General features: G+C 50.2%; 1 long non-coding RNA gene across 1 annotated transcript; it reads left to right on the forward strand.

Moving 5' to 3' along the window:
* Window positions 1–4,537: 4,537 nt before the first annotated feature.
* On the forward strand, window positions 4,538–10,850 carry LOC111729517. Its single transcript, XR_002776261.1, has 6 exons — window positions 4,538–5,150; window positions 5,520–7,341; window positions 7,492–7,743; window positions 8,866–8,909; window positions 9,016–9,183; window positions 9,781–10,850. It is a non-coding gene; the product is annotated as an uncharacterized LOC111729517 (long non-coding RNA).
* Window positions 10,851–10,966: the final 116 nt, after the last annotated feature.

The following is a 10,966-nucleotide window of genomic DNA, read 5'->3' on the forward strand; positions in this document are numbered from 1 at the left end:
TGGATCACGACCCTGTTGGGACTCTGCTGCCGATAGACAGACTCTGCGCCCGGGTGGACACCGGGCCCCGGGCGAGGTGGACGTCGCCACGCCCAGACGGGGGACTCGGAGCGCTTGGGCTTCAGAGGAGGAAGCGGAGGGCTGAGAACAGCCCGACTCTGAACGTATTTTGAATGTAAAACTGACAGGGGTCTCTGATGGATAAGACGAGGGACGCGAGGTGCAGAGATGCGAGCACCCGCGGAGGAGCACGTTTCGAGGGGAGGGCGAGCACCTCCGTTCAGGACCCGCAAGGCTGGGCGCAGGACCCGGCAAGGCTGGGCGCAGGACCGGGCCAGGCTGGGCGCAGGACCGGGCAAGGCTGGGCAAGGCTGGGCGCAGGACCGGGCCAGGCTGGGCAAGGCTGGGCGCAGCTGTGGGGCAGAAGGCGCGTGGACTTTACAGGCCTGCAAAGGAATGTGGACTGGACTTAGTGTCGGTGGTCATCAGATCCGGGACGCTGGACGATATCAGCGCGGGCGGAGGGGTGATGGGAGAGCCAAGCCCGAGTCCCCCACATTTCCAATCCCGGAGAAAGAGGATGAACTAGCAAAGAAGGCCAAGAAGAGTAGCCAGAATGACAGGAGAGGGTGCAGGAGGTCGTGGTGTCCCAGCGGCCGCGTTGAGAAAGCATTTCGAGGGACACCGGTGCCTTGACGAAGCCGTTTTGGCGGCGCGGTGTAAGGGCCACGTTGACCTGGGGCGGCTGGCCAACGACCGGACTGGGCGACCCGAGGCAGCTCGGCCAGGTCGTGGGGCTGCAGGCGGAAGGAGAAACAGCAGGAGCTGCACGTGTAGGAGTCAGGGGAGGTGAGTGGAGACAGGAAAAATAGCAGCATTTCATATTTCGGGGGGCGGCGGGAAAGCCCATCGGATAGGGGCGCATCGCTGGAGCATCGTCCTTGCTCAGGTGGGATGGAGTGAGACCCGGTGCTTCCATGGTGGGGTCGCCCTTTGCTAGGCGCCGGGCTGTTGCTCACCCCAAGAACAACAGGAGACAGAATATTTATGCATAGAAAATATGACCACACCAAATGCACACGGTATGGGCTATGCGCCAGGCTTCGCCTACATTAGCTTCTTTGATTGACAACCACTCAGAAAGGGAGATGATGTTATTATGCCTGTTTTACAAATGAGAGGTTAGGTGCAGCCTGAGTAAGTTGACCAAGCCCCCTCCATCTGGGGAAGCAGGGTTTGATCAGGTGGTTATACTGAGTCTAGCCCTCGGTCTAAACTGCCGTAGCTGCTGCCTGTGGGACGAGATGGGCAGATGTGACAGCATGTGGCAGGCTTCCTCTAGTAACTTCCGTCTTTTAACTGAAATGGGAATCAAGGCCACTGGATAAGGGGGGTGCTGGGAGAGCAGGTGAAGGAGGTTTGAGGAGAGAGAATAAGGGACGAACTATTAACCTGGAGAAGCGGGTGAAGGAATGCGTGGGGAATATAATATTATTGCCGGCTATTATTGCAGGACCACCTGAGTTTAACGATCATAGATTTAAAATATCAGTCAGCATAGAGACGCTCCGCCGCAGGTGTGCAGGTGCCGTGGAGGACAATTGGGCTTAATCACGGTTTTGGTTTGATCGAGAATGGAAGGGAATCGAGAGTGAATTCAAGGGTGTGATTATAATAATTGCTTGTGGAATTAAACCTGCGTAAGTAAGAAAGTACACAAGGGATGCGAGACAGGAAGGAGAGGATCCGTGGGCTGTAGGTCCTGTTTGGTAAAAAAAAAAGCGAACACACCAGCCAGCCAGGGCTCCCTTGAGTATAGAGATTGATCTGGGAAACTAGGAGAGCAGGATGTAGGAAATGTAGATGGCCGCTGCCTTCGTGAACATATCTGTGATCTGGCCAAAGGAAAGAGTTGGCTGGAGTATGGTAAAGAAGGTCATCGGAGAAGGGGCCGAGCGACCGAGAGGCTGGGCTGGTAGAAGGATCGTCTAGGCGAACGCTGAAACCACCCGGAATCACTAGGAACCGTGCGGGGGCCAGTGAAGGAGACAGGAACCGAGTTTTCAATGAAGGACACAGAGTGACCCCAGAGTGTGGCAGATGACAGCCACGGAGGTGAGAGGTGGCGTCGTCCGATAACTCGAGATTCAAGGGCTGGAACCTGGGGATCGAAGTCGCCTCTTTGGTCCTTCTGGTGCGTCTCCTCGGTAGCTTTCGTCTGGTAAAGTCCAACTCAGCTAGAAAGGGAACAGTCTCTACCTGGCTCTACTGACCTCTTGGGACAGGACAGTTTATAGGACTCTGATCAATACAACGTGACTCCGCTTCTTACATCGATCGGTGTCGTGGGTGTATCTGATTTCCCCTCCCAATGCAGCCGTCGTTTCTGTCACCAGACCTACTAAGAGCACTTCTTCTTCAAAACTTTTTCATGGCATCTTTCTCGAATACTTCATTATCATGTTAATCAGGCCACAAATGTCCGTTTAGGGGTATCCCTATGAGGAAACCATGATTAGGAACAGGTGACAAAGAATAAAAAACACGAGCGGTTAATTCTCCAATATGAGCCATAAGAATAAATCGTATTATTTGAGAATTTGAGCTCGTCGTAATATGCCGATGGCAAATGGGTTTTATTTTGCATAATCGCTCGTTGGTAGTGTCTGTTGAGCTCTGTGTTGAAAAAGAGTCAGAGGCCAAGTCCGATCTCAACGGGATGGCGCCGTGACGGATCAGCGATGACCGTTACGGCAGCTTATCCTGATCTAATCCAAGGCTTTTGTTTGGACTGGGTGAACCAAAGAGGGAAGCCGACCCAGAGATACTAAGAAAACTGCCAAAGTCACGCTGCAAGTTGGTGGCACAGGAAGGACAAAGGTCTGCCCAGAACTTCACAGGAGTCACAGGGTCATATATTCTCAAAGCCGTGTAGTAAGCAAAAGAAGTTAGGGTAGAAAAGACACTGCATGTGATCAGAGAAACCGGATGCCACCCACGTTCTGCCACTATTTACGACGTGTGATGACGCAGGGTTAATCGCACAGAGTGGAAGTCTTCATATCCATAACGTGAGACGTTTGTGCTAGAACACCTCTGCGATCATTCCCAGTTCTAAAACATTAAACCGAAACAAAGCGAACATGCAAACCATTGAATTAATTTAATCAAGGAGGCCATTGTCGAATGAACTCAAAATGAGTCTGGAGGCTTTGCTAGAAATAAATGATAGAGATTTATTTATTCAAGGGTCTTAGAGTTTGCAGTCTTGGAACACGGCTGGCAAAAACCCAAAAGCGTTCTTAAGAAGAAAGAAAAGTTAAAAGTTCTGATAGTAAAAAGTACATTCTTAAGAATGATCAGTCCTGCATTCTTAAACCTAGAATTGGTCCAGGATGGTTATCAGTCAGATGCCATGTGATCCAGAGGGGGTACCAGGAGGTCTGGTCAAGTTCTATTGGTCTGGATAATGGACGTTAGCTGGATATATATGTGAGTCCTTCAGGGGATAAGTAAAGGGTTATCTGGAGGTTCAGATGTAGACCCGGGCATTGAGACAGGACTGGAAAGTTCAAAAAGTTTCAGTTTTCATGCTAGTTAGAACAAGAATGGAGGCTTTCCTCACGAATCAACCTTCACAATGTTAATAATTTTTGCAACTTGGTTAAAATGACTCTGTTTTATATATTTTCTATCTTCACTCTTTCCACAGATTATATCCCAAGGCAAAAGTAGGTTTTTTTTTTCTTCCTGTGCCCTCACTGCTTCTAGATTAATATTGTCATGTTGCTTTATTTTTCTGTCCCACCTTCCTGTTTTTTTAGAATTAAAAAAAAAAAAAAGGTTATGGAGAGGTCCAGGAGTGGAGAGCGAAGGGAACTTCCTCTGAGACCACGCTGTTTAAGAAACTCTTATTTTTGTATCTCATGAAATCATCTCAGAGAAGAAGACATCATAAATGTTATTATCCCCATTTTACGGATGAAGTTCCAGAGTTTGAGAGAGGCCAGATGACTTGTAAGGACACAATGATTCTAGCAGAAAATCCCCTTCCTATTGCATCGTACTGTTTCACCAAAACATAAACAGAAGACCTGAGTCCCAAGGCCGTTATTACTCTAGAAAAATGTTGTATTTCCTCCTTAAATTCCGGTTATGTCAGTACGTATTTTCCCACGACTACATTGTGTTTTGCATACTGAAATCAAGGAGTCTGGAATATTCATCACCGAAATGCACCTCTTCTTCATAGGAAAATGCTAATGATGACATCTGAGACTTTTCCAGAGCTAGGCTGTGAGCTTTTGCAAGTCACTGTATGGGGGACATTTTCCGAGCAGACTCGCGGGGAGCGCCATCATTATTAGCTTCTGCACCATGGGGGGACCTTTCCAAAGCTTTCCTGCGGGAAACTTGGAGCATGACTCAGTGAGCAAATGCAAATGGTATTTGCTACAAAAACCACAGAATTCCTCTGGGATTCCCTGGGCTATGACAAAACAACTTCGGATTTAAGCAAAGCGAACTGTAGAAGAAAGGTTGCTTCTCGCTCTACACTTCGCTCCAGCAGGAGATAGCTTTACCTTCCCCATTTGCTCCCCATTAAGAAAATAATTGAGGCTAATTTTATTCTGACACATGAACTACATGGCTGTTTGGTTCTCTCTTTGAGTTCTGGGACGCAGGTAGCACCAGGAGCTTCTGAGGCAGTAAACAAGACATTCTCTGACTGTTTTTGGTGGCACGCGCATCAATAAAAGGTCCCTAGGATGGGACAGCAGCCTAGGAAGGAGATTATAATGAGTTCTACCCCAAAGCTGCAGCATCAGAGAAAACTAATTTTAGGTATTATTTCTGGATTCCATTTTTAAGAGCTGGCCGCCTTCCTCACACACATGCTTGAATACACAGGCCTTTTTCTGGAGAGGAAAATGTCCTAACCTCTCAAGATCCACAGACCTTATAAAAAAATGCAAGTTACGAAACGGTTTTGGCAATTCCACTTCTTCATATTAAAATGATTAAAGAAGACAATGTGGGTGATACAAACAAATTTGATTTAACACTTCATGAAGCACGCGGTCTCCACTCTCAAGAGTTCGGAGAACTGTCAAGTAAGGGGAAATGCCTACAAACTTTCTTGGAAAGAGGTAAGTGGGAGACGTCCAGTCAATACCATCTGAGGGGAACTGAGAGGTAAATCCTCTTGAGAGAATGTTCTGGAAACACCGAGTCTGTTTGGAAATCTCGTGTAGCCCTGTGTGGGAGGCCTGTGCTGCCCCCACCCTCTCAGATTCCTGAAGAAATCCTCTCGGGAGATTTCATTACGGGCCCTGACCAGTTAATGATCCCAGGAAGAATCTGTGTCTTTTACATGAGTCTTTGGACAATGCACGCAGAGCTTTTAGTGCAGTGCCTGGCACAAAGCGAACACGGCATGTGAGCGCCTGTTTTGTCATTTGTAACTGTTTTGGGGTCGAGGAAAGTCACGTGGCCACTCACATCTTTCTCTCCCTCAGCGCTGAGCACAGCGTCTCACACCCGGAAGATACGGAAACGGTATGAAACGAACAAATGGATTAATCGCTGTCACCCACTTCCCCAGGCTGTGCCCAGATGTCTCTGCCAGGCCAGCGCATTTCTGGGGTGCTCCCTGAGACTCCCCCTCCCTCACCAGTGTAACTTGACCTTGACCTTTGCTGAAACTGCCTGTAGCAGATTCCAACGTAGCTTTCTTCCCTCGAAGGCAACAGGCTAGGGTCAAGCCATCGTGAACTGTCAGTAAACGGTGAAACAAGCGACCGCCAGCCTTCCTGGGGCTCCTGAGCAGTCCTGGCCTGTGGCTGCTTCCGTTTCTTTTCCTGTGCTTTTGAAACACAAGCTGGTTGCTGGTACTCCGGGCGCCCTCCGCAGGGAAAGCCAGCACTGGCTTCCCGGGCCCAAGCCGAATGCTCCCGTGCCTCGCATGGACCAGTGGCCCTTCCCTTCCCGCGTCCCCGTCCTCCTCCTCACGAGACCGGGGTCAGCGCGGGCAGTCCGCAGGTGCGCAGACCCCCTGCCCAGGACGCTGGCCCAGCCCAGCGTGCGCCTTCCCAGCGTGGAGGCCCAGGGCTCCCCGCTCCCTCGCTTTTGCTTCTTACTTGTCCCTAATATCGGGAGAATAGGCTTTGGGGTCTAACAACAAATTCTAAGTTTGCATTCTGTGTGGAGCCCGGCCAAACGGCCAATGGAGAATGCAGCATGGTGGAGACAGCTCCGGCCACCTGCTGCCCCCGCCTTTGTCCTCGGAGATTTCACGGGCGAAAACCTTTCTTTCACCTGCGCGGTCCCTGAGCCAGGGGTGGGGTGGGGTGCAGTGAGGGAGCTCGCGGGGAGCAGCTGTGCTCTGCTCACAGCTGACTCGGACCCGGGGAGGCACTGGCTGGGAAACGTCCTTCAGATTGGGGGTTCGACGGGTGCAGATAACCCACTTTTTGCCACCCAGTGGCGGGCAGCAGCTTGGTGTTGTTACGCACGCGGAACCCCAGGCCCTACCTAGACGGGCAGAGTCAGAACCGGTGTGCCAGCAAGGGTCCACGCACGTTGCATCGGACAAGCACCGAGCCACCTGTCACCAGTGGCTGAGTGGGAACCTAGGGACCTTTGGAGCTTCCAGCATAGTTTGTAAAACACCCTTTGTCTGGGTGTGTGTCAGCCATCACCCATGACAGCCACCGCCCTACCCGTGGTTTTGCTTTCTTGTGTGTCAGTTAACCGAAGTCAATTGTGGTCGGAAAATATTAAATGGAAAATTGTGGAAAATTCATAAAGTTTAAATTGTATACCGTTCTGAGTAACATGACGAAACATGGCGCCAGCCCGCTCCATCCCGCCCGGATGTGAGTCCCCGGTTTGTCCCCCATTTGTCCTCACCGCGTATGCCCCCATCCCAGTTGTCAGATCGACTGTCGGGCATCTCAGAGCTTGTGTCCCGGGCACCCCGATTTTACTGAATAATGGCCCCAGAGCCATTCTCGTTACTTTCATTGCAGTATATCGTTATAATTGTTCTATTATGTTATTAGCTATTGCTGTTAACCTCTGATTGTGCCTAATTTATAAATTAAATTTTATCATGCGTCTGTAAGTACAAGAAAAAAGCATAATATAATAGGGTTTCAGCCGTCCGCTGGAGGGCTGGGAACGCAGCCCCCACAGGCGAGGGAGGGATACCGTGCCATCGTTACAGACACGCCGTGAATAACCGTGAGGTTTGCTACATCTAAATATGGTAAACACCAAGCACCTCCTGGAGTCTCCCATCACCGCCCTGAGGACGTCCACTTCCGATACCATAAACAGGTAAACTGGTCTGATTCTCTGTCCCCACAAAGATGGACGGGCAGGGACAGTCAGCTCTTGCCGAGTGTCCTCACGGAGAACGGGGAGGGGCTCAGCGTGGCACCTCCCCACATCTGGGGGGCGATCGTTAAGAAGCCCAGTGTTCTACAGGTTCTACTGCGGGCGCCGTGTGAGGCCACCTGCAGACTACGAGCGTGGCAGGTTCTGCACAAACCAGAGCAGTTCGTGTTTTGGGATCCTGCAGGAAAATGCCAACCATTGTGACACCGAAGAGCGGGCCACCTGGTCCTGACGGGTTTGTGAGCCTCGGGAGGTCATTTGGTTGCGTCATCTGAGCTCAGGGCCCCTACTCCCGGGCATCGCTGGCAAGATCCAGACACTGGGAGCCCCCGCCCTGACCTGGTGAGTCTCCCTCCAGGAGATAAAAACCTGCGCATGAGGGCTCGGCAGCCCCACCCGCCGCCCAGAATCCAGAGCCATTAACCTCGGCCCTCAACGGTGAGGCCGCATTGACCTTGTAACCGGGGGAGGGAAGTGTCCTTTGCTTACCTAATATTCCCTGTGGCTTCAGGCAAATAAGCCATTCTTCACGGTTGGCCTTAACTTGGCTTAACGTTATCCTGATTTATATAGAACTTCCCGCGACTCCCCTTGAGGTGACTGTGCTTTGGAGCTGTGTGAAGCGATCCATATCTATGCTGTTTCTAATGCATTTGTGAAACCATTTATAAGCTGATTGGGGAGGAAAGGTGGTCTATAAATGCCTGGAAATAATAATGATTGCGATGCTTATGAGTGATGAACGATAACTACGCATCACAGCAGGCAAACGCTGCCTACTCACAAATGCGTTTTCTCCTTTTCTCAAATGCTTTCTGACCAACTGATATTTAATAAAGGAAAACTCCCCCTAGAAAGCTTGATGGCTGATTGCGAAAACTCATCAGCATGGAAACCCCACACTAGCCTAAAAGGGATGACAATTATATTTGCAGCGATGTGTGTGTGCTTCGCCCGTTTTTAAGTTAGCAATCGTTGCAATGCCTGTGGATGTGCTTGGAGTGTATGCTGAGTCCATCCTAACTGTGACATCCGGTTTCGTTTAGAATGCCAGGAACGAAAGGCCATCGTGCCCATGGGTCTTGCAGGGGACAGTCATGGTATTATAGGTATAGTGGACAATTTGGTGACAGACAGAGGGGAAGGGGGTTGGGGGCTGGGAGAATTGGGTCAAGGGTTAAAGAAGTACAAATTAGTCATTGATAGTTGGTCCCGGGGATGGGGAGCACGGCATAGGGAAAGCAGTCAGCATTAATATGATGGCTGGGTGGAGGGCCAGGGGAGGGAGGGAGCAATTGGGGGCATCATATTATGAACTATATAGATGTCTAACCAAAGTACTGTGTACTTGAAACTAATTTAAATACACAAATTTATTTAAAAAAATAAAAACTAACTAAATAAAAAGGTTTTGCTTCCCTTCTGAAACGTGACACTTCCGGTATTCACTTTGCTTTCCCATAGGGCTGGGGGTCAAAACCAGGCGGAAGCGCAAGCCTCGAAAGCAGGTAGGAGCTCAGCGCAGTGGCCTTTGTGGTCCCTGCTCATTGTGCTAATGGTTGGTCTGCCTTGCGGGAGACCTTCCCACTCTTACCTCCATCCTTCCCTCTGCAGGTCCCGTCACTTCCCTGCATGCATAGCTATCCCCCATCCCCACCCTTCCTAAGGTGAGGCATTGCAGAGGAGGAAGGAGGGGGCTGGTTCTCGGGTACACGTTGCTGAAATCTCATGGGAACCACTCAGAGGAAGTGATGTGAAAAGAACGGACGAGTTTCCCACGCTGTAAGTAGGACTTTCAGTTTTCTTTGCCACGGCCCATAATATACGGCTTTTATTCTTACAACCAGTTAGCCAAAAATATGCCCTGTTCAAGGCAACGAGTTTTTTAACTTATATTTTTACCAGAGTATGTTATATTCGTGTGCGCGTATCTCACAGAATTTATAATCTGCCGTAGGTATTTTTTGCCCGTGCGTGTTAAACCGGATTGCATATCCTCCTCACTGTGACTTCAGAGGGACCGCTTTTGAGTTTTATAAATAAAAAGAAATGTATTCCTAAGGCTCAGGGCGCACACACACACACACACACACTCACACACTCACACACATGCACACACACACAACGCACGTACACAGACCGATATCGTTCTTAAACTTCGTAGCTATAAATACAACAGGATTCAGCGTACGCTATTTTATTGCATTACATGAAATTCAAAATTTCGCAAGGAAACCAGAGCGAAATAAAGAAAGCTGGCCACGATGAGGAGCATGTCCCTCCACCCTGCACCTTTGCGAAATTTTGAGATCACCCCTTTCTTTCTTTCTTTGGTCAAGGGCAAGCTATTGAATATCTCTTTTTTTTCCGCTCCGACAGCTAAACTCAGGAGTGGCAATGCCCTTATTCTTTGCTGTGACGTTGGCTCTCAGAGTGACTAACGTAAACGAACATCTGCTCGTCTCCCGTTCCCTATGCACAGCTCACGGCATCGTCCTGTGTCACAGGAGAAAGAAGCATGGGACAGCCACGCCCGAGGAGTGTAAGGACATTCCCCGAGAGCCGCTTATGCTCAGGAGAATTATGCAGTGACATTTCTGTGAGTTATTTCATTTCTTAAATGTCATTATTCTTTAAAAAAATTAATGCAAGTTCATGGGGGAAAAAAAATCACACAAGACAAAAGATACACAATGGAATGTCACCCTGTCCGTCACTGCCCTATCTTTTCCCCAGAGGACCGTTGCTACTTTTTCATCTGCCCTCCGCCGGTGGTCCAGGACACGCACGTGTTTGTCCAGACTAGTGAGGAGTACACGTGTGTGCATTTCCATACTTTATTTTAAACCTAAAAAGTAGCAAACCACATAGACTCTTCTGAACCTCATTCTTTTCACTTAATAATATTATCTTGGACACTGCTTTGCGTTCACCCGCAGACCCACCTCGTTGTTTTGGATGCTCATGTCATCCTCATGAGTTTTGTTAATGTCGATATAGAAGAACTAGACCTCGGGCTGTCTGGGGGCCGCTGAAGCAGCCTGTGGGTTCTCCAGATGGTGCTTGATATGAAGTCAGCAGGGGCGGCTGTTGGACAGAAGGTGGCAGGAAGGGGGCCAGGGACAAAGTGGAAGCCATGAGGATAAAGCGAAAGCACCTCTATTCTTGAGCATTCAGGGGCGTGCCGGATAAGCTGGAGCCCTTGACCGTGGAGCTGAACTCACACCTGGCCAGGAGCCAGGGGCCCTGCCAGGGAAGACGCATTAGGGGCCGTGCACCTGGCTGCAGTGACGCCCACACGTTAGCGAGCGGCGCGCATGTGAGGTGCAAGCTACCTGCCATCATCCACCTTCTAACTCAGGAAGCGCCGTGCCTCCGCCACGCTCGGCCGCACCTTTCTCCTGGCGAGCCCTGAACCAGAGACGTGAGGGGAGCGGACGGGAGCCTAGTTCCAGCTCAGCGGGGCTCCGGGGTCCAAGCTCTACACAAGTCCCCCCGTGGACCGAACCCGAGGATGCTTCCCATCTCTGAGGCTACACGTGGTGCCGGAATGACAGGGTCTGGC

This window comes from Pteropus vampyrus, unplaced genomic scaffold, assembly GCF_000151845.1.
Source record: "Pteropus vampyrus isolate Shadow unplaced genomic scaffold, Pvam_2.0 Scaffold266, whole genome shotgun sequence".
NCBI classification, from domain to species: Eukaryota; Metazoa; Chordata; class Mammalia; order Chiroptera; family Pteropodidae; genus Pteropus; species Pteropus vampyrus.